At 50.2% G+C, this 24127-nt stretch overlaps 1 protein-coding gene across 3 annotated transcripts in view; it reads right to left on the reverse strand.

Annotated features, from left to right (window-relative positions):
- DNAJC13 (DnaJ heat shock protein family (Hsp40) member C13) overlaps positions 1-24127 on the reverse strand; it is a 2820731-nt gene that overhangs the window by 275691 nt on the left and 2520913 nt on the right. The window lies entirely within an intron of this gene.

Genomic DNA, 24127 nt, shown 5'->3' on the forward strand with positions numbered 1-24127 from the left:
ATGTTTCAAGATGTTTTTTCTTGTGGGCTGTAGTCCAGGCTATGATTTCACCCCTAAGTACTGTCTTTAGTGCCTCCCATAGTATTGTTGGGCTGTCTACAGAGTCTGTGTTTAACTCAAGGTATGTTTCAGTGGCCTTCTGTATGTGCTCGATCAGTTCTGGGAATCCTAGGTAATAACCATTCAATCTCCAGCTGGGTGGGGGGATTGTTCTGCCGGTTCTAATCGTGATCCTAAGTGGGGAATGGTCTGAAATAATGTACACCTGCCAGGTGTGTCTCTGTTAGGAAGGCTACATCCGGGGAGTGACGGTTCAGCGGTTGTAGGACTAGACGCCTTTTAATGCTATTTCCGAGCCAGTTTACGTTCCATGTCATCACTCGGATGGTTCTGTTTTTAATTACGTTGGTGATTTGTGCTATGTAAATAATCTGTATATATGTGCAGTTGGTATGTTGTATCTCTAAGGATTTTTCATGGTCCAACAATCTAGGTAGGGCTCGATCTTGATCATACCTAGGTACATTGGTAGTCGAGACTCGCTTGCTCCTTCGTTTTACTGGACTTATTCTCAAGAGAATTATCCCTGTATGTGTGTCGGCATTGGTGCGGTTTTTAACATCTAAACAACAAATAAAAAACATACTTCCAACTCCCCCCCCTCCCTACACTTCTCCCACAACTGAAGCATCTTTCGGCCCAACTTAAACTTATAAACAATTAAACTTTAGCTGGCATGTGCCCGCTCCGTGTTAGCCGGGGTCCACAATCCTGGACCGGCTTGGGATTGGGCAGCGTAGTGCCTTTGGCAGTGCTATAGGTTTGTTACTTCGACTAAGGGGGCGGGTGCTGGGTGGCCGCCAGCCTTCGTATGCTTCGTGATCAGATTACAGTGCAGACCATAAGCTCTTTTGGCTTCTTTTTTTTTTTTTGCAGCGTTAGTCTTATCTTGGGTGGTACACAGTGTCATGATTCATTTCCCTGTTGCGGGATCTCAGCTTGTGGTTGCTGCTGGGGTTCCAGGTCTGGTGGCCGCTCAGGGTGCGGTCTGTTGCGTTCCCCTCTCCTCCTCCCCTCGGCTCTCCAGTCACCATCTATGTGTGACTCAGCCCAGTCCCACGCCACTTTCGGATCCGTGAAGTGTACTGTCGTGCCTTTATGGAATATTTTGAGCTGGGCCGGGAAGATTAGGCCATATTTGACTCCCATTGAGTGTAAACGTTTTTTGAGCGGGTCGAAAGATTGGCGCGCTCTCTGCACCTCTCTGGTGAAGTCCGGGAAGAAAGCAATTTTCGATCCGTTATACGATCCATTATACGTGACTGTCCCTTTCGATCTTGCTAGTTGTAGCACAGTATCTCTATCCCTGTAATTCAGGAATCTTGCAATTACTGTGCGCGGTGGTGCGCCAGGTGTGACTCTGCGGGTTGGCGCCCGTTCGATGGAGAAAAACCTAGAGAAGGATTCTGCATCATATGTACCTGTAAGCCATTCTTTAAGGAACAGTTCCATGCAGGCGCTTTCTGCTTTTTCGGGATCGCCGGGATCTGCCCTCGCTGTCGTCTGCTCTTGCTTCCAGGGTTTTGATCCGAGCTAGCATGTTGGACATTTGACGATTCACCCCTCGTATATTGTCTTCAGTCTCCGAGATCCGTGCCTCTGTTTCACTTGTGCGTGAAGTTAACTTATGTAGGTCGTGCCTTAGTAGGGACACGTCCGCACCAATACTGTATTTTCTTTTCCATCGACGTTCTGGAACTGGCAATGGCACTCATTATGTCTCTGCGGGAGATATTGTCCCCCACGCAATCTGTTTCTGCCGATGACAGCCTCTCGGGGGAGCGAGACAAGGGTGTAGTTGCGTACTGCTCGATTCTACTCTGTGTCGAGCTTTTCCTACGTTTATCCTTCCCTATATGCGGAAGACAAAAGCCCTGTCTGGAGGGGGAGGGAGGCAGCGACAGTCCGGACCGGCAACCTCTTCTGCGGCCACCCCTGGATCTTATAGCAGAGTACCCATTATTCTGGTGAAGCAATATTTTGCAGATCGCTCATACTCTGCATCCGTCGTATGCGTGGGATGACCACTATTCGTAGAACTCCGCTTGAGATTGTGACAGTTGTGGGTGCCTGGCCGTCGCGGTTGATAAGTTCGTTCAAAAATGTAATGAGTTGCACAGTCTGCTTGCGGGAGCAGCACTAGTGGGCTTTCACAGTGTGTTAAACACCGATATTACTGCTCTTTCCAGGGTGCAGGGCTTGGCATATCCTCCTCTAATTTGTGCAATGACACATGAAACGTGTCTTCCAGCCCACGTGGTCTGCTCGGGTATATCCCCCCTTATGTCTACCACGGTAGATGGTTGATCTTGTTCCGGGTGTCTCCCCTTTCTACTGAAGAGTGAAGCATTGCGTTCATGACATTATTAGGTCCTCTTGATATTATTGCCTCTTTGCGTGCGCTGTATAGTTGGTTTTGGGCAGAGTGTCTATGTGCTCTTGCTGTCGTGGATCTTTCGTGACGGGATCGAGTCTGGTCTGCGCAATGCTTTCCAAATATAAATTGAAGCTGGGGCCGCTGGTCTGTGTGACTCCGGTGGCGCGGGCGCCGCCTCCCGTCCCCCTCCTCAAGCCCCTCTTACCGTGTGAGCACAATGACGCCGCTCCACCGGGGAGGATTGGCAGGCGCTCTACGCGTAGCAGAGCGCCCGTGCCGGCTACACGGGTCCTAATGGGTCCCGACTGTTGTCGGGATCTTGTCTTTTTCCGCAGTCGCCTCCGTCACCATGCACAGAGACGCGGGCTTAGGGCACAGTATGCACAGCAGAGAATCACCACGCACCCATGGCTCCCCGTGTCACATTCGATCCCCGCCAGCACCGGACAGCATAGGACAGGATCTCTCCCTCACGCAGCACGGTGGGAGCACTTGTTTCCGCCTTGAGTCGCAGGTTGCTCCGCCACCGAGAATGGGCAGGGCGGACTCTCTCTGCTCATTCACTCCCTCTCCTCTTCGCCGTCGGGTGGGGGCCAGTGCACACCTCACTGCTCTTACTCTCTTACTCACTCTCTCTTCTGCGCGGGCTGGTCCTCACAGGCAGTCACTGCGCCTCATGGCTCGGCGGCCATCTTAGAGTTACTTTTCTCGGCCTCATGTCCCCAATTTACAATTGCCGTAACTTCGGAAAGCCACCCTGAATTTGTTTAGTTGCTTTGCGAATCACTGCAGCAATATCTAGCGCTTCACTGAGACGTGTTAAAATGCCACTAAGGTAACTTTCGTAGCAGGATGAATATAGGATTTGGCCGGCGGCCTAGGAGTGACGGGGAATCACGTCTTCATCGGTCGCTCGCGGGCCACGCCCCCGTGGTTGTGACTGTTGATGATGAAGTTGTTCTGGCCGGCTGAGATGCTGCTGATGATTATGTTGGTGGTGGTGTCGGCGAGGGGGAGGGGGGGAGCGAAGGGACACCTTTCGATCTTTCCTTCGACGCCTTATCCGCCGATAGTAAGAGGGGTTTTGATGGAGTCAAAAACTTTCTCTTAGAGGGAGCACCCCTCACAGGTAGGCTTGCCCTAGAAGTCTTGGGTGACAGCGACCTTGTGCTTCCCACGCTGGTATCCGCAGCTGCGGCAAAACCAGCGGGGTCAATGTCGTGTAGCCTGGCCTTCTTTTGGACCCCCGAAGGTGGGGTGTCCTCAAAGGACCTTGACCTCTGAGGAAGTTCGTTTGTGGGACTGGCCGGTCCTGGGGAAGCATGACCATGCCTGGAAGCAGAGTCAGAGGCCTTACCCGATTTCATTCACGCCGCCAGCCTGCTGTAGCAGTCTTTCTTGGTCTTCTTCGAAAACCCCTAGTAGACCTCGCATCCCTCCTCATCATGATCAAGTTTGCAGCTCACCAAAGAGCCTGTGCAGATTGGGGGGGGGGGGACGTTCAGCATGTATATTTTCTCCAGCTCCCTGGGTATTCTCACCCCCAGGTATTTTATGCTTTCATCTTCCACCGGTATCCCCAGGCCTTCCCATTCTCCTCTTTCTTCCCCAGTTGCACCTCTCAAGGGAAGGAGTACAGACTTATTTACGTGTCCTTTAAAACCTGACACTCTTCCGTAATCTCCCAGTATCTTAAGTACCCACGGGACTGACGCCGTCATCTCTGAGCGATATAACAGTACGTCGTCTGTGTACATACTTATTTTGTGGCTATCCTGCCCCACCTCAACACATCTCATCTGGTCGTCCCCACGTATCTTCTCCCACAGTGGCTCCACCGTCAAGGCAAATAGGAGGCGTGACAGGGGGCCCCCCTGCCTTGTACCCCTACTACGTCCAAACTCCCTTGACTTCATTCCATTCACAACTACCCTCGCTGTACGGCCTGAGTAAATCGCCCTGATTGCTCGACACATTCTGTCTCCAACCCCTATCTTCCACAGTATAGCAAATAGGAAGCTCCATTCGACCCCGTCAAAGGCCTTTTCTGCATCTAAGTTCAATAGAGAATAGCACGCCGGGTCCCCCTTAAAGTGTTCAATGAGATCCAGGGTTTTCTGAATCGCATCAGGGCCCTGTCGACCTGCGATAAATCCCATTTTGTCTGGTTGGACGATGCAGGGAATTTTTCCTACGAAGCGTGTCGCCAAGACATGTGTGAATATTTTTTCATCTACGTTTAAGAGTGAAATGGGACGATATGATGAGCATTGGGCTGGATCCCTTCCTTCCTTTGGAATTACCGATATTCTTTTATTTTTATTTAAAATGCATGTGGTTTATACCTTAAAACATTACATTTGTGTGTTTGTTAATTCGTATATATACAGTAGAGCAAAAACAAAGCTTTATCCTTTCGTTAGTGTAGGCTGGATTGGTGACCAAAAACAAATAACTGAAATAGTCATTGTTCTGTTGTTGCCAGATAGTAAGAGCGATAAGCGTTCTCCTGGGTCCAATGTTTTTCGATCCTTTAAATATAATTGGGCAATTGTAGTACGTTTTTCTGAGAGCGCTGGGCATTGCATCATGATATGGTAGAGGCTCTCGACAGATGCAGGCACTCTACAAAATCTGCAGCTTTGATCAGGGTCGTTCAGACGGTTTCTTATCCCTATGATTTCTTGCGTTGGGTGGATGTTAAGCCTGAGTCGCAAAAAGGTGTTGCGTATCTCCCGATCGGGGAAAAGATTGAGGTAGAGTGGGAGTTAATTTAAGGCTCGACACTCGCTGTTGCAATTAAGGGATAGTTTATAATGATTTTTAGATTTCTGTGTCTGGAGCCAATTTCGTCTTGCCAAGTACAGTTTTGCCTTTTGAGGTCTGTTAATCAGAGTGTACATAGATAGGTCACTTTCCGTGCGTTGGAAATTGACAAAGATTTCCATTTGTTCAAGGCTGTTGTCTTGATATTCTCTGGGTTCAAGCAGAGAATGTTTAGGGCAGGGATCTGGTTGTCGTTCATCAGTTTTCTATACAGGTCGACTTGTTTCCATCTCACAATAGAGAGGAGTGATTGGAGACCAAGTTCAAATCTGATGCGATTGAAAGTGATAACGGAAGTGCAAGTACTTTTTTCCAAAAGATGCTTTCAAGTTTATCCCATATGGCCTGAGTGAGGTTGATCATAGTCTATGCAGAATATGTCAGGATAGGTGTGACCTTTTGTTTGTAGAACAATATAATAGGATTCAGGGAGAATTTCCCACATTTTTTTTGTAGAATCAGGCCCTGTCTCGCCAGCATGAGGGCTTTGGATTTTTGATGGTCAATCCAAGGTTGTTCTGTTTGGGAGTTGTTGATCAGGACTTCCAAGTATTTGATGGTCAATACTTGTTCTATTTTTTCTTTTTGCAGGTAAAAGGAGGAAATATTTTTCTGGGCACCCAACTGTCGAACCAAAGGCATGATTTTTGTCTTGTTTACGTTGATTTCAAGTTCATTTGACTCCATGTAGTCTTGCACTTTGTTAAGTGCTGCTTGTAGGCCTCTAGGTGTTTGTGCAAAGAGTACAATGTCATCAGCATAAAGAATGCATGGGACAGGTGTTGAGTTTACCTTCGGAGGATTCATTAAAGGAGTGGCGTCCATCTCTTCAAACTCTGATGTAAATAGCTTAAAGAGGGCAGCGGCTAGGGGGCAGCCTTGTTTCTATTGGGTGGGTTATGAGACCGTTTGTACTCATGCGTATCTGGACTTTTATATTTAATTGATTCCAGAATGTCTCTTGGACAGCCCCAATTGTTTAGTTTGTTCCATAGAAGGTTTCTGTTTATTTTGTCAAAGGAAAGATGTAGATCTATAAATGCTGCATAGGTTTGGGTTCCTGCTTTAATTGTTTCATGCTTGAGAAGGTTTAGAATAAACAGGTTGATATTTGTCCCAACCTGTTTCACGAATCCGGTTTGTCGTGGTGCTTGTCGTTTTGCTGTTGCGGCCCAGGCGGTCAATTTAGATAAAAGGAGGTTGGCAAATATTTTCCCTAAAGGATCGAGAAGAGCAATTGGGCGGTAATCCCCAGGATTCTCTGTCGGTCCTTTCATAGAATTTGATAAGCCGTCCGGGCCGGGTGCGTGTGAATCTGGAAGTTGGCTTAAGTGGTGTTGTGTCAGTTTCAGCGGGGTTGCGGCTAAGTTTGTTTGTAATTCTGGGAGTATGACACGGGACGTGGATGCTCTAACTGTGGACCAGGAGCGAATCATAATGAAATGATCGCTGTCTTTCGTGTAGATGTTATCATTCCGCAGGAGGGGTTCTTTGATATGATCACAGCGATATATGTAGTCAATAATCCCTGTGGTGTGTCCACGAGACCAAGTTGGGATCGGAACATGACTGTCAGTCCTGAATGCGTCCAACCGTTTCATATTCCTAATGCGCATTTCTTCCAACCATTTTTGGGCTCGTGGTTCTAGCTGGTGCTCCTCCAGTTCTCTGCCATCTTTGGAGAAAAGATGGATATTCAAGTCTCCACAGATAATGAAGGCAATGTGAGTAAATTTGATAACGGTTTTGTCCATTGCTGTTAGTAATGAGTTGATGTAAAGTTCATCCTTTATCTTTTTCGGATTCCAATAGGTGTTAATAAAAAGTTGCTGAGCTTTGGGGGTTAAGGGTGTCAGGTATCAGATATTGTAGTATTATTACTATTTGAATCCATGGGTTCATGTTCTTATTGTCAATAACTGCCAACTTTGCACCAATTTTAAGCAGGATAAGTAGACCTGAAGATGGGCGACCTTACTGAGCACTTATTGCGGGGTTCATGTAGATCGAGTAGCCTTCACATAGAGGTTTTTGGCATAGCCATGTCTCTTGGAGACAGATGATATCAGCATTTAATAATTCCATTGTTGCAGTATAAATGGGCATTACCATGAGTATTCCGTGAGCACAAGGTGAAGGTATATTTAGTTATTAATAATCGTTGCTAATGTTGTTCAGATGAGGTGGTGTTCATTGTTGACCGCATATTGCTCGTTTCTCTCCAGAAGGGCTGCCTGTCGTTCTGGAGTTGTTGTTTGCCCCAAAGATAGCAGTGATAAAGAGATCTTGGGGTGTGTCTTCGACAATCGGAGAGCTGACTGGAGGAATAACTACTTTCGTAGGAACTTGTTGAAGAATGTCTTGTTGTGTTTCTCAAGTGTTATTTTTCTATAGTGAGGACCTTATCCTCAATAAAGGGATTTGAGTCTACCACCTTGAGATTGAATCCAATTTTGCGAAGGTCGCTTGTGTGGGCTTCAAGAATGAGTAGAGTTTTGATGGTGGCACAGTCTTCCATATGCAATCTAATCTAATTGGTTCCATAAATTCAATTAGGTGGATGTCATTTGTTGCGACTGATTTTAAGTCAGGTATCGCATGGAAGAGCCGTAGAGTGTTTGATCTGTTCAGTATCAAACCATCATTTGATTCGCCAAGTCTTTCAAGGATTATCCTATTTCGGCGATTTGGTAGCCTTGCATCAATGAATTGAGGCAAGTTTAGGCTCGCGGAAGCTGGTGCAGGGGCAATGGTATCGCCAAGCGGACTTTCAGAGATGTCAGATCCATCCATGTCTATTCTGATTGATTATCTAGATTGTTCTGTCTCGGAGATGTCTTCGCCGTTAAGCGAGATTGTGGCCTGATGCTCTGATCAAGTTTGCTCGTAATAGTCAACTATTATTAGCGAAGAGTTACTTCGCTGTATTTGCTTCAGCAAATGCCCTGCCGTCTCGTCGTTAGAATAAGTGGATAAGTTCATCAACAGATCAATTGTTGATGCGTGTCGGTCGGCTACTTATTTATCTAGTGGGTCATTTGTATTCAGAGCAGGCTTATTCAAGTTCTGGTCATGTCCAGGTTTTTCTATGTTACTATTTTCCTTTGGTCCTGCGAAAGTAGGCTTAGGCAGGCTCTTTGGTGTATTAGTCGGCTTGGGGTTCGATGGTAAGGTTACATTTCGGAGAAACGCTCTGGAGCCTTTTTGTTGTTTTTTATATTGCTTCTTTGATTTCACAGTCTGTAGTTGTGCTTGTGAATTTGGTCTGGTTTGGTCAAAGATACTGTATGTATCTTTATTTTTAGTTTTCACATCAGATACAAGCAACTGGTTGTTATTGGTCTGGGCCGTTTGTAACGAGATGGCATCTGGGGTTAGGTCGATCAATATATTTTCAATACCTGGAGGAATGATCTTTGTTGTAGGGGTTTGACTCTTCATTGCATTCGAACATGATTCACAGGGGTCAGTCTGTGTCGCTGTGACTTTAGGTAAGTGGCGGAGCACCTGCTGTCCATCTGGTTTGTTAATAGTTTGGGCCATGTTGGCATGCATTAATTCTAGTAGGGCTTCAGTAAGATGGACTTTTTCTGCCCTATTCGCATCTTTTCCGAATCGCATCAGGGCCCTGTCTACCTGAGATAAATCCCATTTGGTCTGGGTGAACGATGCAGGGCATTTTCCTACGAAGCGTGTCGCCAAGACATGTGTGAATATTTTTTCATCTAAGTTTAAGAGTGAAATGGGACGATATGATGAGCATTGGGCTAGATCCCTTCCTTCGTTTGGAATTACAGATATTCGTGCCCTACTAAATGTTACTGGCGCCTCCCCTGTGTCCAGTATGTGGTTATATAGCTTCACCATATGGTGTATTAGGACCCCTGCATATACCCCTCCATAAAACCCTATGGTGCTATCCCCTTCAGAAGGCGTGAAATCACCTCCTGTACCTTATCAGCTGTTATCGGGCTCTCTAGATGTTCCACATCTGGGCTTGTGAGCCTGGGCATTTTCACTCCTTTTAGGTACTCCCCCCACTATAGTTTCCTCCTTGGGGACTTCTGATTTATATAGCTTCTCATAATATTGGGTGAAACCTTCTGCTATTTCTTTCTATGAGTCCCTGTAGCCCTCTTCAGGGCCCCCCAAAGTGGACACCCATCTTTCGGCTCTCTGCACCCAGAGGCTTGCCGCCAACAGTGCGTCCCTTTGTCCCCTTTTTCACAGTATTTCCGTTTAAGGTATCTCAGTTTCCACAGGGTTTTTCCCATCCCTAGCGCTTTCAACTCTGCCCTCTTTGGTAGCTGCTCTTTGTTAGGCAGAAACCTGTGCAGTTCCCTCTGTGACCACTGCAAAAGATTTAAGACTACAGGTGTTTGGCAGTAAACCCACTTGGTAGCAGTCTGTACCACACAGATTCACTTGGTAGCTGTGGCTGAGCAGTCAGACCTCCCTCAAGAAGAGTTAGGCAGTATACAGAGTATTCATAATAGGCCAAGAGCACACAATAGAACAAGTAAACACTGACCAGGGTTTGGTGTAAAAGAGAGATAATTATTTATTTAAAACCACATCTAGAAAAACACACAGGCACTAATAGTAAGCAATTCAAAAACATGGTCACTGGGATTCAAGATGGCCGCCGGCAGCGAGTAGACGTGCCGACGGCCGCTCCCGCATCCTGAGGCCCTCGATCGGGACCCACCACCCCCCGAGGGCAATCGGCAGCTGATGTGGGGCGGTGCTGCGTTGGGCGAGGCTGTGCGGCGTGAGACGCCAGGTGCCGCGGATCCGGGTCCACTACAGCGGCGGTGGCGTGTGTTGGCAGCGGCGGGCGAGCGACTCAGCCTGCGGCGAAGAGAACCGGCGACCAGTCCTTGGCGGGTGAGAGTGCCCCCGGCGTGGGGGGAGGGGCCGGCCTGCCCCCTGGTGTCTGCCCCCCCGGAGCGCAGTAGCAGTGATTGGAGAGCGCCCCCGCCTGAGCGGGACAGCCCGACGCGGTCCCGCGGCCCGGGAGCACTTGCTGGAGAGAGGGGGCTGCCCGAGACGGACCTGGACTGTCCCGCAGTGAGGAGTGCTGCCGGATTCCCTCAACGGCCTAGAGGCGCTGCGCTGTGAGGAGGCGCCGGAGTGGAGTGCCGGGCTCCCGAGTAGGTGAGGAGCGGGCGAGACTTCGGGGGGGTGAGGGTTGGAGGCGACACCCCTTGGCCCGCTCCGGACGGTAGGGGGCGGCCTTACTGGTTCGGCCACCCTCAGGAGAGAAAACAAGGCGGGAGAACGGACTTCTACTGGCCCTGACCCGGTGCGTAACGCGGGCGGGGGGGTCCCGGGAGAGCTGTACACCGGGCTCCTTCCCCACCCTGACGGCTGCGGAGCTCCCCTGGAAATAGCTGCTCTGGTGAAGGAGCTGAGCTGGGGTTAGGACCCCCTGGCTGAGACAACCCCGGGAGGGGGGCCTCTACTGACACTGCTCGCAGTAATTACTGCTACCCACTGGAGGATTGACTGTGGAGGGGAGTAGCTCACGGCGCTTTGAGAGGGACCTGGTGTGTGCAGTGATCTGCCTGGGAGGGGGCGGACTTCCTTCTCCCGCGTCGACGGGCCCTCCAGAAGTGCGAAGGAGCTGATGCCCCCCAAGCCTAGGAGTAGAGCGTTGCGCTCCAGCCAGCGGTCGGGGGACCCCCCTGGCACCCTCCCCTCCATGTGGTCGGCGATGGAAGGCACGAGCAATGCGAGCAATGATGGAGCGGCTAATGGGCATCATAACATGCCCGCGGCCCATGAAGAGGCTGGGAGCCGGGAACCTCTGACGAGGGGGGACATCAAGGGTGAGATGCATGCCCTAAGCGCGACTTTAGCCAGAACCTTTCAGGATCAGTTTCAGCTGCTGCGATCCGATTTGAATACGGCCCTGGGGGAGCTGAAACAGGAGGTGGCCCACCTGGGGGAAAGAACGGACACACTGGAGAGGGGCCTGCAGGAAGTGGAAAAGGATGGAATGGCCAACGGGGAGGCTATCGATCGCCTGGACCTAGCGACTCGCAACCTAGAAATTCAACTGGAGGCCCTCGAAAATAGGTCGAGGCGGATCAATATTAGTATTAAACTCTTGCCGGAGAAGGTGGCGGACAGGGACCTGAAGGGAGAAGTTCAGAGAATTTTCATGGACTTGCTGGGCGAGGAGGACCCCGAGGCAATAGAGCTGGACAGGGTGCACAGAGTGGGCCGGCTCGTCCGCGGCCCTGACGCTAGACCCCGGGATGTTCTGGCTGCGATTGCGCGCTATGCCCAAAAGGAGGCGGTGCTGCGTGCTGCAAGGTGTCGTGAACCGGTCCAATATAAGGGCCAGGCGATCACTCTATTTCAGGATTGGGCGAACAGTACCCTACTGAAAAGGAGGGCCATGCGACCTGTCCTCAGAGAACTCGCTAGGAAAAATGTCAGGTACAGGTGGACTTTCCCATTCGGGCTGGTGTTCGAGTGGGAGGGTGTTCAAAGGAGGGCCACTTCTCTGCAGGAGGCGGCTGCGGTCATCCACCTTCACCTAGAGGGAGAGGGGGGGGTGCTGGGGGAGCCCGCTCGACCCAGTCGATTCAAGGGGACAGGATCAGACCTTGGGCTTGGTCGACCGTGGGGGATAAAGCAAGGAAGAAAAGGCCCCGAAGCAGGCCGCAGGAGGGAGGAGGGGGGGCCGCTTGGGAAGGGGAAGAGGAGAGGGAATCCAGATTAGGATGACTTTGGAGATTTGAACTAGGATGAAATACTAAAAGGGGGTGGTGGGATGTTGGCTATTAGTGGAGTCGGGAGGGGAGCGGAGGAGTACTTCTTGGATCGTGCAAGGACAAGTGAGTCCGGGGGTGTGTGGGGGGGGTTTTCGGTCCGCCCCCCCCAAGTTGGGGTTGGGAGGGCGAAGGGTTGGGAAGGGGAGGGCTATTCTCTCGGAGGAAGGAAAGGGGGGGGTGTGAAGGGGGGGAGGTTTGAATGGTGGTCACAGCACCCAACAGGGAAGCGATGCCCTGCGGTCCCGGTAGCGCGGGCGAGTGTGGAGGAGTGGGGTCCCGTTCCAGACAGGAAGCGGGGAATGGTAGCCAGATCTCATCCTGAGCCTCTGGGGGTCGCCCGGTAACGGCACAATATGCCCGCTTGATATCTTTAAGTGGCAAACACATAATGTGAGGGGGATTAACTCCCCCCTTAAGTGTATGAAGCTGGAACAATTTGTTAGGTCTCACAAGCCAGATGTGTTGGCATTGCAGGAGACTCACCTGAGGAGGCGGGATCAGGCGCGGCTGCGTCTTAAGGGTTTTCCCCTGATATGGTTTGCGTCTGGCCCTACGAAGAGGGGGGGTGTAGCCCTTGTCTTTGGAGGGAGTATTGACTTTAAGCTGCAGGAGGTTCTCAGGGATAGTAACAGGAGATATGTGGTGGTAAGGGGGACTATAAGGGATTCTTGCTATACCGTTGCGTCTATATACGCACCGAATGTGGGTCAAGACCAGTTCTTACGAGATATCCTGAGCATCATCGAGAATTTCGCCAGGGGCCAGGTGATTTTGATGGGGGACTTCAATTTGGCCTGGGATAGGGCTGGAGACCGTTCTGGACGCGGAGAGAGGTGGGGGTAGCGTGGCCTCCCCCCAACTGAGGGAAAGATGGGCAGGGGCTGGCCTCCGCAATGTTTGGCGCTCGCTGCGAGGAGGCGAGGAGGGATTCACATTCCTGTTTGATGTTCACAAGTCACAATCCCAAATTGATTATATTTGGATTTCCGCCAGTCTAATGGGAGGGGTGGAGTCGGTGGAGGTGGGCCCTCTAGGAATTGCCGATCATAGAGTAGTACAAATGGACTTGAGGCTGGGGAGGCGCAGGCCCGGGGTGTGGGGATGGAAATTCCCGGGGGAGCTTCTAAGGGACCCGGTGATATGCAAAGAGCTGGACGACAGGATTCAGGGCTTTTTTGTGCGAAACGCGGCCACGGACACGAGTTTGAACACCAGGTGGGATGCTTTTAAGGCTACCTTGAGAGGGGACCTCATCGCCTTGAAGGCGGAGAGGACTAAACGATTGAGGGAGCTGGAGATCCAGCTGGAACGGGAGGTGGAGGAGGCTAGAGCCCAACTGCGGGAAACCCCCACGAGGAAGGTCTTTAAAGCGTATAGGTTGGCAGAGGGTCAACTAGGGATTCTGAGAAATAAGAAGGCGGAAGAAGCTATGCTGAGGGTGAGGCAAAACTTTTACGCTAAAGCCAACAAAGCAGGCCCCCTCCTAGCCCGCCTCTTGAGGGGACAAAGGGAACAGAGGGTAATCCTGGCCCTTAGAGACCAAGGGGGTGGGCGACTAACTCATGCTGAAGAGATAAAGGAGAGAGTAGTCGAGTTTTATGAGGCCCTTTACTCCTCTCCGGAACCGGCCCCTCTCCCACAGAGGAAGTTCTTGGGGAACTTGCCCCTTCCACGGGTTTCCAGGGAGGTGGCAGAGGAGCTGGGCCGACCTATCACCGAGGATGGGGTGAGATCAATTATCGTCTCCCTCCCCCGGAACAAGGCTCCGGGCCCCGATGGCTTCCCTGCCTCGTCCTCGTTTTATAAAGCATTCTCCCACCTTTTGGTCCCGCAACTGACGCAGTTATTCAACTCGTTTTGCGCTGAGGGCGGAATCACCCTGACGATGGAGGAGGCCAAGATCACCCTTATTCACAAGGTTGGGAAGGACCCGGAGGAATGTACCTCTTATCGCCCTATCGCTCTTATCAATACAGAGGCAAAAATCTTCACAAAGATCTTGGCGAGGCGCCAAGAGAAGCATCTTCCCTCTCTGATTCCCCAAGATCAGTCGAGTTTTGTAGTGGGACGGCAAACCGCTGATAACATTAGGAGGCTGGCGCATTTAGTAGAGAAGTCCCGTAAGACACCCACCCAGGTGATCCTCTTGGCGCTAGATGCCGAGAAGGCGTTTGACCGGATGGAGTGGTCGTTCCTATTCCAGGTGATGGAGAAAATGGGGCTAGGGGAAGGATTTATTAACCTGGTTGTTGCAAACTATAAAAACCCCACGTCCCGCATCCTAATTAATGGGGAGATGTCCCGGTCTTTTAGGCTTCGGAGGGGGACAAAACAGGGGTGCCCCCTTTCCCAGTTACTCTACGCCATTTACTTAGAACCACTTCTGTTGGCGATACGCCAGACAGCGGAAATCACTGGGATTCCCTTCGGAGGGGAGCAGCATAAAGTAGCGGCCTTCGCCGATGATATGCTGCTCACACTGACCAAGCCGAGAGAATCTCTCCCAGCCTGCGTATTGCTGCTATCTACTTTTGGAGAAGTTTCGGGCTTGCGGGTTAACTTCCAGAAGTCTGAGCTGATGAATCTCTCGCTGGGTGGAGAGGAGGCGAGGGAGGTGAGGGAGCTGTCCCCATTCAAGTGGAGCCCCTCTGGGTTACGGTACCTAGGAGTGAGGATCACCTCCTCACTGGCTGGTTGGTATGGCGCAAATTACGAGCCTGCTCTCATAGCCATTAAAAAAGATTTACAGAGGTGGGGTGCTCTCCCTCTTTCTTGGCTGGGCAGGGGGGCTGTTCTTAGGCTGGTGATACTCCCCCGGCTGCTCTACCTTTTCCAGGCCATCCCGTTGAGGGTCCCGGAGAGCTTCTTTCAGAGGCTGGATAGGTTGACCAGGGGTTTTGTGTGGCGGGGGGAGGATCTCGCGACTATCCAGACAGCTTTTAATGACCTCTAGGGAGAGAGGGGGGCCTGGCCTTCCCCGATTTTCGTCGCTACCATGACGCGGCACAGCTCTGGGTAATCAAAGAATGGTTTTCGAAAGATTACTTGAAGCATTGGGTGAAGATGGACAGAGTGGTGGCTCGGCATCATCTGGGGGAGGTTCTCTGGCTCCCGCGACGGTTGTGACCTACGCACCTCTACTTGAGCGATATTACGAAAAGCGTAGCGGATGGCTGGGATCGGGCTGTAGGAAAGTGGGGGACCACGACTTTTCCATCGCTGTTCACCCCTATTTTTCAGAACGGGGATTTCACTCCGGGAATGGAGGGTGGAGCGTTTCGGGGCTGGGAGGAGGGGGGATGCAAGACTCTGAGGGACATATTCATCGGAGATAGAGTGAAAACATTTGAGGAATGCAAAAAAGAGTTTAGTTTGTGAGAGAGGGAGAGGCATCGGTATTTCCAAATTAGGCATTGGGTGATGTCTCCGGTCATGAGGCGGGTGGCGACTAGGGAGCTAACCCACTTTGAAAAGTTCCTAACATCCCATGAGGGCTCTAAGGGCCTTATCTCAGCCTTGTATAAGCAGTTAGAGAAAGGCCGCCCGTGCACGGGTTGGGCATATATGGCTGACTGGGAGCGGCATTCAGGGGTCCGAATGGACCAGACGGACTGCTGGGAGAGGCTGTGGGCACGGATCCCCAGGATCGCGAAGGCAATCCAGGTACGGGAGGTTTGGTATAAGTGCATGATGGGTTGGCATTACACCCCCGACCGTCTTCATGCTATGTACCCTGCTATCCCGGGGGAGTGTTGGAGGGGGTGCGGGGAGAGGGGCACGGCCCCACATATATGGTGGGATTGTCCCGTCATCCAACCTTTCTGGGACAGAATCAAACGGGCCACTGCCCAGGCGTTGGGGGGGGGGGTGCCATTTGGGATCCTCGGGAGATTTTGCTGGGGAAGAGTGGGTTGGAGGGGGAGGGCATAGGAAGCAGGCGCACTAAGGCGTCAGTGATGTTCACCTTGGCGGCGATAACCCTCATTGCGCAGAGGTGGAAGGGGGCAACGATCCCTACGGAGCAAGACTGGCTGAGGAAAATCTGAGACATTGTTGCGCTAGAGTGGGCCACATATGCCGCGGACAATAAACTGGAGTCCTTCTGCGAAGACTGGGGAGAGACCTTGGAATACTTAAAGGGGGACTTCCGGAAACAATGGTGCCCGCAAAGACTTAAACTCCTGGACATCTTCGGTTGAGACCTCAAGGGAGAAAGGCGGCTGCGAAGTGAGGCTCTTGGGTGCTGTGATACGGGGGGGGAGGAGGTGTGGTTTGTTCGACTCTTTCCTCTTTCTATGTTTATCTATTGTCATTGTTGACCTTTATTTGCTCTTCGTAGCTATCGCAATAATAATAAAAAAAGAAGTTTAAAAACAAAAAAAAACACGGTCACTAAAAGATATACACTCCCTTAAAAGAATATTAGACAAGTCTTGAGTAAAGCCCCACTTATTTTCAGACAGCGGTGATTGCTTAACGTAGATAGCACTATAATAGTTCGTTTTAAAAAGGGAGAGAAAAGCAGAGAACAAATTCAAACAGATCCCAACACTTTTACAAGAACATAACAAGAGAGGAAGGCAAAGTGAAACCATGAATTCAGAGTCAGTAGGCCGGATCCGCTTTAAGAGGATCGAAACGAAATGTGTCCAAGGTCACACTTTTGCAGTGCACAAAAGTCTTGTAATGGTTCAAAAAGGAGTTGGACCAAAGAAAGGGACCAGTTAGAGGGTCAAGGCGGCCAGCCCAGTCCAGAAGGTTAAGGAGTTATTATTAGCTTGTAGCAATCTTTAGAAAGGGAGGCCTGGCGGACACGGTACCTTAAAGTGGTGAGAACACTCCAGCGGGGGCAGTTGTTCCTGGCAGCGGATGCAAGTCGGTGCTTCGTCTGTGGGAGGAGAGGATCTCGTCGTGGAGGAAGACAGGAGTCCGTTGCACTGCCAGGGAAGAAACCAGCCGCAGAGTTTCTCAGGTACAAGGAGCGGTCCGTTGATTCGCGGTTCAGTGGTGAGTGGCTATCCGGCCGCCGGGGTGCTTGGCACGGGCAGTTCGACCACAAACCGGTCTGGGGTGCGAAGAAAGAAAGGTAAACTGGTTGTGCCCACCAGTCAGGGGAAGAAGCCTCTCCAGCCGGGAGATCTTCTCTGTCGCCGGGATGTGGTGAGTCGGTTCCGCAGGGCTCCACCGGTGGTGTCGTCGTGGTAGGTCGGCTCAGCTTCTCCCTCGTCGGATTCTCAGGTCCTGTGGCGACTTCTGAAGTTCCAGTCCCCAAAGCCCTGCTTTTATGCAGCATACCCCCATTCACTCAGCCTAGCTGTCAATCAAACATGCTAAGTGGTGAGCCGGCCGGCTCACCACTTGGGCCAATCACACAAGAGTGCGATTTGAGTTACCAAGGTAACTCAGTCCAGGGTGCCTAAACCCCCTCCCACACCCCCTGTGGTACTCAGACAGAGTGGCAACACTTTTGGAGGCTTCTGTGGAGAAGCCCGCCAAAAAGTGGAACAAAGGGCTCGACTTGGGTTGGAGTCACAGAAGAGAACACAAACGCCATTTTAGAATAGAGTCTTGGCAAAAAATACCAACCGGAGAATTAATATTAATTAAATAAACCGGCAGTATGTTCGAGGCTATGAGAATTAAATAATTAAAGTTGGTAGCCTCGAACAATGGGAAAATCCCATAGGGAAATCTTAGCGGTTGAATATAAAAAGTAGTTTCCACTGCCACCAGCCAAAACTCGATCAGGGGGGACGGAGACGTGCCCCCTCGATTAACAGACCCCGGGGCAATCGATTGCCCTGACCAGTACGTCCACAATATGATGGTTTGTACTGGTTTCTGTTAATAATTTGGGACTAGTAAAGCCAATGGTGACTTTACATGCCCTGGGAGACAGTAGTCAGTTCCAGGGTATGGAGTCTAGGGTGGGGTGTCACTTTGACACCCCCGTGTTACTGCACAGATGGTGCTGTGTAACACACATAGTAAAAACACATGAGACCCTATGGAGTAAAGGACCCCATAGCCCATAAAACACATTACCAGTCAAAGGAATACCATAAATCATGTCCAAGAGTGGGAGAAAAAGAGTCTCACTCTTGGCAGGAGTTAAAAAAACAAACTCCAGAAATCCAGCAAATCTGCTGGGGGACTCACTAGGTTAGGAAATTCAGCCTAAAGAGAGAATTCTCCCTAACACTCTTCCCTCATTCTCATCTATGTTTCCCTCCATGGCGTGCATCCTTTACTCCCCCCTCCACTATCTTTTTGCAATCTCTCTTCCTGCAGATGTCTCTCCCTTTTCCATCGCACACCCTCTCTAATCAAGAGCCCCCACCAAGTTGCCTTCCCTGCATCCCAAACTACCCCTGCACGTACCTCCCCGGTGTCATTTATCTCAAAATATTCTGTTATTGCTTTGGCCAATTGGCCCGCAAAAAGAGGGTCTTTCCAGAACAATTCATTACAGCCCAAGCTTCTATCTGGCCTGTGCAATACTTCTATATCTAAGCTCATTTGAACCATGTCATGGTCGGTCCACCCCACTGGTCTGATACTGCAGTTCATCACCCTTGTCCCCTGGTCCCTATTTAGGAATATACGATTTGTGTGGGGCTGAGAAAAAGGTATAGCCTCTCTCATGTGGATGTCGCTTTCTCCACACGTCCACTAGACCATGTGCTATTGTCCGCCCTAGGTGTCCTAATCTGTCTTCTCCTCTCTCAGGCCCTTCCTCCCCCTTTGCATTTCAATCCCATGTTTCATTCGCCCAGGATTTGAAATCTCCCCCAATAATATACAGGTCGGCCTTTGGCCTTTGTATTGCCTTAAGTGCTCTCTGTGTGAACTTTGCTTGCCCCTGGTTGGGCGCATATACCGTTGCCAATACTCTGGCTCCCAAGGTGCCCTGCAGTATCAGCAGTCTTCCCTCCAGTAGTTTTGTGGCTAGACACTCACGTAGTCTGCAATGTTTATGTATGACAATTCCCACTCTGCCTTTTTTGATCGTCCCAGACGGCCAGTGGACCTGTCCTATCCCCAACCCTCTTAGCGCCCGCTCCTCCCCCTGCAGTTGTCACATTTCCTGCAAAAAAAAGCACATCTAGGGAGGCCTTACGGAATTCCCTTGCGACTAGAGAGCTCTTCATTGGGGAGTTTAGGCCTTTTACATTTAATGTCTCCACAACCAGACACCTGTTAACTTCACCTCTCCCAATTGTGTTTGTTCCCCCTTGCTCTCCTTTGTATTGTTAGTGACTCTTCCCCTGCCTCATGTTCCCTGGCGCGGAATATAACTTTTCTCTGACTGCTACCCTCCTCCCTGGTGTCCACCCAGTTACCAATACCCCTTGTCAACTTTGTAACTGTTTGTAATTTTAACCTGTTGTGTTCTATAAAGGTCGTCAAGACGCCCTCTTTTCTACAGAGGGCCACCTTGGAGAGGAGGAGTTTTTCTCCCTCCAGCATTCAGTTTTCATACTTTTGCTTTCCACCTGGTATCGCAAATGTCTCTCCAGCCGTCACACAGTGTTTTTTCGGGAGTTATTCTCCTGCGGCTGTTCTGTGTCATGGGAGTCATGTGAGGCGATGGCATGTTCAAACACATGTATTTTCCACCTGTTTGTCCTCTTTTTCTCCTCTGCGGGTCTGGTGTAGGTCTTGGGTTTCCCTGCTTGTGGTTGGTCTTTCAGGACCCCTCAGTTCAACCTCCATATCTGCCGTGAGGTAACACAGGGCTTGCTCTGCTTCGTCCGCTGAGGTTATACGGTAGTCTACTGCCTCTACTTCGAATTGCAGTGAAAATGGGTAGGCCCATCTTTCTTGTAGCCACTTTGTGAGGGGCCTGCAGTCTCTACGCAATCATAACCTTAGAGCTTCTGTTTTGTTCTTGTAGCTCAGACATTTTGCCACTATGGAGCGGGGGCCGCTCCCGTATCGTTTCCCTCTGTGCGCTCTTTCACGATGCACCGGTTTGCCTCCTTTGCCTTAAAAAAAAGTTGGTGCACTAGAGCTTGTATCCTCTCCTCCACTTGCCTTGGGGTCTCCCTTGCCATCTCTTTAAGGCCCAGTATCGAAATCGTCCATTTTCAGCATCACTTCCTTTTCTCTGAGCTCCAGCTCAGTCATCCTGGCGTCAAGCCTCGTTTCCACCAAATCTACGTTGAGCTGATTGTGTTCTAGGCCCTCTACCTTGCTCTCTACGGTGGCCATCCTGCTTGTTAGGTCAGTCAGCGAGGCCTGTAGATCTCCCCTGAGGGCCTTCAATTCTGCCAAGATGTGTCCTGAGTCTTCCTTCGTGGAGAAGAGAGACATGTCAATCTCTGTCACTATTTTCCCCTTCGGGGCCTTTTTTGTTGACCCTCCTTGGTTCCCAGGCTGCTATGTCATTGTGTCCATTTTTCCTTGCTGCCAACCTAGATGCCTTCTTTGCTCTCGTCTGGTTCCTTTCTTTTCTTCTTTTCTTCCCCCTGTCTGCGTCTTTTCCCCCCTTCTTCTATATGTCCAGCCTCCGCTGTTGACTCTGCACCCTAGTTCCTTTCCACGGGTGTCTGACCCAGAGTGTCTCTCCTTTCCAACTCTTCCATTGCTTTCCTTATCTGCCGTGGTGTCTGTAGCTTCTGCCACTGTCTTGTCTGTACTGTGCTCTTTGCCCTTATTATTCGCTTGGATGGCGCCCCGGGGTCCGTGTTTGGCCGTTGGGTAGCAGTGTTTTGTACTTCCCACTCCCACTTCATGTCTGTCTTGTCCAGGCCCTACTTCCTCCTATTTATTCTGCAGCGTTTGCGGAAAAGCTTTCAGTGCTTGGTGTTTAGCTTCTCCTCACTGCAGTATTTATACCCTTCTTATCCCGTGTTTGATGGTGCCCCTGGGTTGTTTAAACTCCACTGCAGTTTGTTGCCCCAGTGTTGTTCTCAAAACTACGTTTAAGTCTCAAAATGTGCTACGGGCCCCTTATGTCTTTTTCCCTGGGAGCCTGTCACTCTCTGCACCTTCCAGCCGCTTCTACGAGCTCCTCTGTTGCTTTGCCACGATTTCTTTTGCCAGGCGCCCACTACGGGGGTAGGGGAGCTGGCGAGGGGCCAACTGCTCCACAATTGCCCTCTGGTGTCCTTTTCCTGTCCCCCTGGCCTCTCCGTTCCGCACTCGGCCTCTCTCCCTTGCTGCCTCCTCTTCCCGCTCTTCCGCGGCCTGCCCCCTCTCTCACAAGGGGCTCCTCTGCCCTCCGCTGCAGCCTAGTCTGCCCGCCTGGGTGTCACTGGTGGTGCTGGCTCCAGCAGCGTTTACACTCTTTTTGTCCATGTCTGATGGTGCCCCTGGGATTGTTTTAACTCTGCTGCTGTTTGTTGCTCAAGTATTGTATATTTTTTTTTTATATTTGTTTTGGCTGAATAAGCCTTTACAAAAGTAAATAAAAACAATTCAACAACAGCTGACAAGCTTGCATTACGAGATGTACAAATTTCTTTCACAAAACAAAATAATTGTTTTCTTTGCCAAACCCTGCCACTTTCAGATGTGGTCTCAGTAATACATATTGTGTTGGTCTATTTTCCCAGAAAAACCGTTTTAGATGACTATTTCATAATTGATTGCTCAAGTATTGTTCTTGGGGCTGTCTGAGTCTCCTAGGGGGTTATTGACCCCAAATGTCTTGCTTCCCAGGGGCCAGTCAACCTCTGCGCCTTCCAGTTACTCCCCTGGATCCCTCCACTGCCTTGCCGCACTTTTGTTCATCAAAATGCCCACTCCCGGGCTGGAGGGGACAGTGAGGGACCAACTGTGCCACTGTTTCCTTCTGGTGTCTTTCTCCTGCCCCCCCTGGCCTCTCCGCTCATAGCTCTCTCCTGTGCCGCCTCCTCCCCTCGCTCTTCTGTGTGCTTTGCTCTCTCCCGCAGGGGCTCCTATTACCTCTTCTGCAGCCAAGTCTGTCCACCTAAGTTTGCTGCTAGTTCCTCTCTGCCCCGGGCCTCTGCGCTACGGGGCTTCTCCTCTCTCTGCCACGTTGAGGTCAGCCCACATGGATCTCTTGTCGGGCACCAGTCCTTCGTTTTGGTGTCTGCAACTCTCGCTCACGTTTCTCCTCTCTTCTTCTGGGTTGACGTTTCCTTCGTTTCTCCACCGCTGTTCCTCTGTGCTTCCACACACTTCTACCCGTTCCAGGACACTTGCGGTCTCATCCTCTATCCTCTCCAGCTAAGCAAACAATTTCCATGCTTTGTCCCCAGTTTCTTATATCCAAGCCCGGGTTGCCAGATCAGATAGGGGAGCTGTATCCGTTGTGCAGTTACTATAAGAGTCCCTCTTAGCTGGCAACAGCAATCTCAGTGTCTCTGGAGATTGTTCAGCTATATAGCAAGGTTCCAGATGGGACACCTCTAACTCCAAGGTATGGAGATTTCATACCCTATCTTTTTATCGATTTGCGAAGGCCGAAATGGCTTCTCCCCCAAATCACTGATTTGTACTGCTCCCATTGTATTACAGGAGTGTTCATCGGCGGCTGGTTCAGCTCGAAGTACTCATTAGTTTTATCCACAAGGAGTTTCATGATGTCAGGAAATCCAAAATAGTATGCGCTCAAGCGCCACAGTGCGTGATCTGTAGCTGGCAGAGCGTTAGAAGAAGCGGAGAGTGATCTGAGCTGCCTATGGGAAAATAAACAAGGATCAGAGAGACAGACAATATCAGCATTAGACAAAGAAAGGTAGTCCTGGACCCCCGAAAAGAAGGAATAACATTGACTGAAGATGGTGAATGAAGTACAAGCCACACATCCACCATTCCGGTGGCCCTAAATAGTTGTGAAGGCTAGTTGGGGACTGTGTCCGTACATCGATCTAGGGTTCAATCCATGACATTAAAATCCCCTCCTACCAGTCAACCATATGTATAAACAGTAGATCTTGAGGTTCTATGAGCAATGCAGAGTTAGGTGGCGGGGGAGCATAAACATTAAGCAAACCTACCACTTCCCTCTTGAACAAGCCAAAGAGGAGAATATATATCTCCCTAACATCAGTGATCACGGTCTTCAATATCAAGGGTGTATGTTTGCGCAACAGTATCATGAGCCCCCACCCCCACTCCCCTGGAGCCTCTCACAAAGCCAGCATGAAACGCTCCCTCATAATAGTCTTACAAAAGACTCTTGACCCAGTTCCTGCAAGATACGTCTCCTGAAAGATACATCTCCAACAGATGGCCTACGTCTGTCGCCCTTTTTATCCTTTTGTCACTTAAACTCATGGTGCTTTGTACGAGTACATATCAACACTCCTATCACATGGGAAGGAGAACAAACCAATGGTCACAGAAATCACAAAGTATGTAGATATCCCACTAAAAACAAATCCTAATAACTACCCAACAATCCCACACACCTTATACATACATCAGAATGTGTCAGTCACCTAAACAAACTAATTAAACAAGAAATATATCAGCAAAAGCCCTGAGGGTTAATGCTAGAGTATGTGTCAGACTCTTAGAATTCACTACAGTAAGGCATTAATCAGCAAAAGCACACGCAAAAGCAAGGATACAACCATCCATGTAAACAGGGCAAAAAGCTCCAATGGAGAAAGAAACAGAAAATTAAGAGATAGGGTCTGTTCGTGTCATGAGTAGCAACCATCAGGTGATCTCGCTTGGCCCTGAGGCATTGCTCTTTTGTTCTGAGATCCATTGTGCGAGGAAGAGGGCAACAACTGGGGGCGTTTTTTCTCCCATTGGCTGACCTATGACTTAGGCACCGGCCCTTGGCCGAGCGTTCGTCAGTAAGCAATTCAGCCCAGTCCCAAGCCTGTTGAGGATCATTGAAGAAAAAAAGATTTTACCATAGATCTTGAGGATGCCTGGGAAGAAGAGAGTATATTTGATGCCCATCGCTCATAATTTCTCCTTTACAGCCTCAAATGATAGCGTGGCTTTGTGAACCGCTCTCGTAAAGTGAAGAAAGATTGCAAATTTAGAGCGGTCCAACTCCAAAAAGCCCCTTTCCATGTGCCGCCTGCAGGACACCATCACCGTCTCTATAGTTCAGGAGTCCAGCGATTAATATGCGTGGCGGGGCACC

The sequence above is a fragment of the Ambystoma mexicanum genome, chromosome 2q, assembly GCF_040938575.1.
Source record: "Ambystoma mexicanum isolate Mex_15411 chromosome 2q, UKY_AmexF1_1, whole genome shotgun sequence".
Lineage (NCBI taxonomy): Eukaryota > Metazoa > Chordata > Amphibia > Caudata > Ambystomatidae > Ambystoma > Ambystoma mexicanum.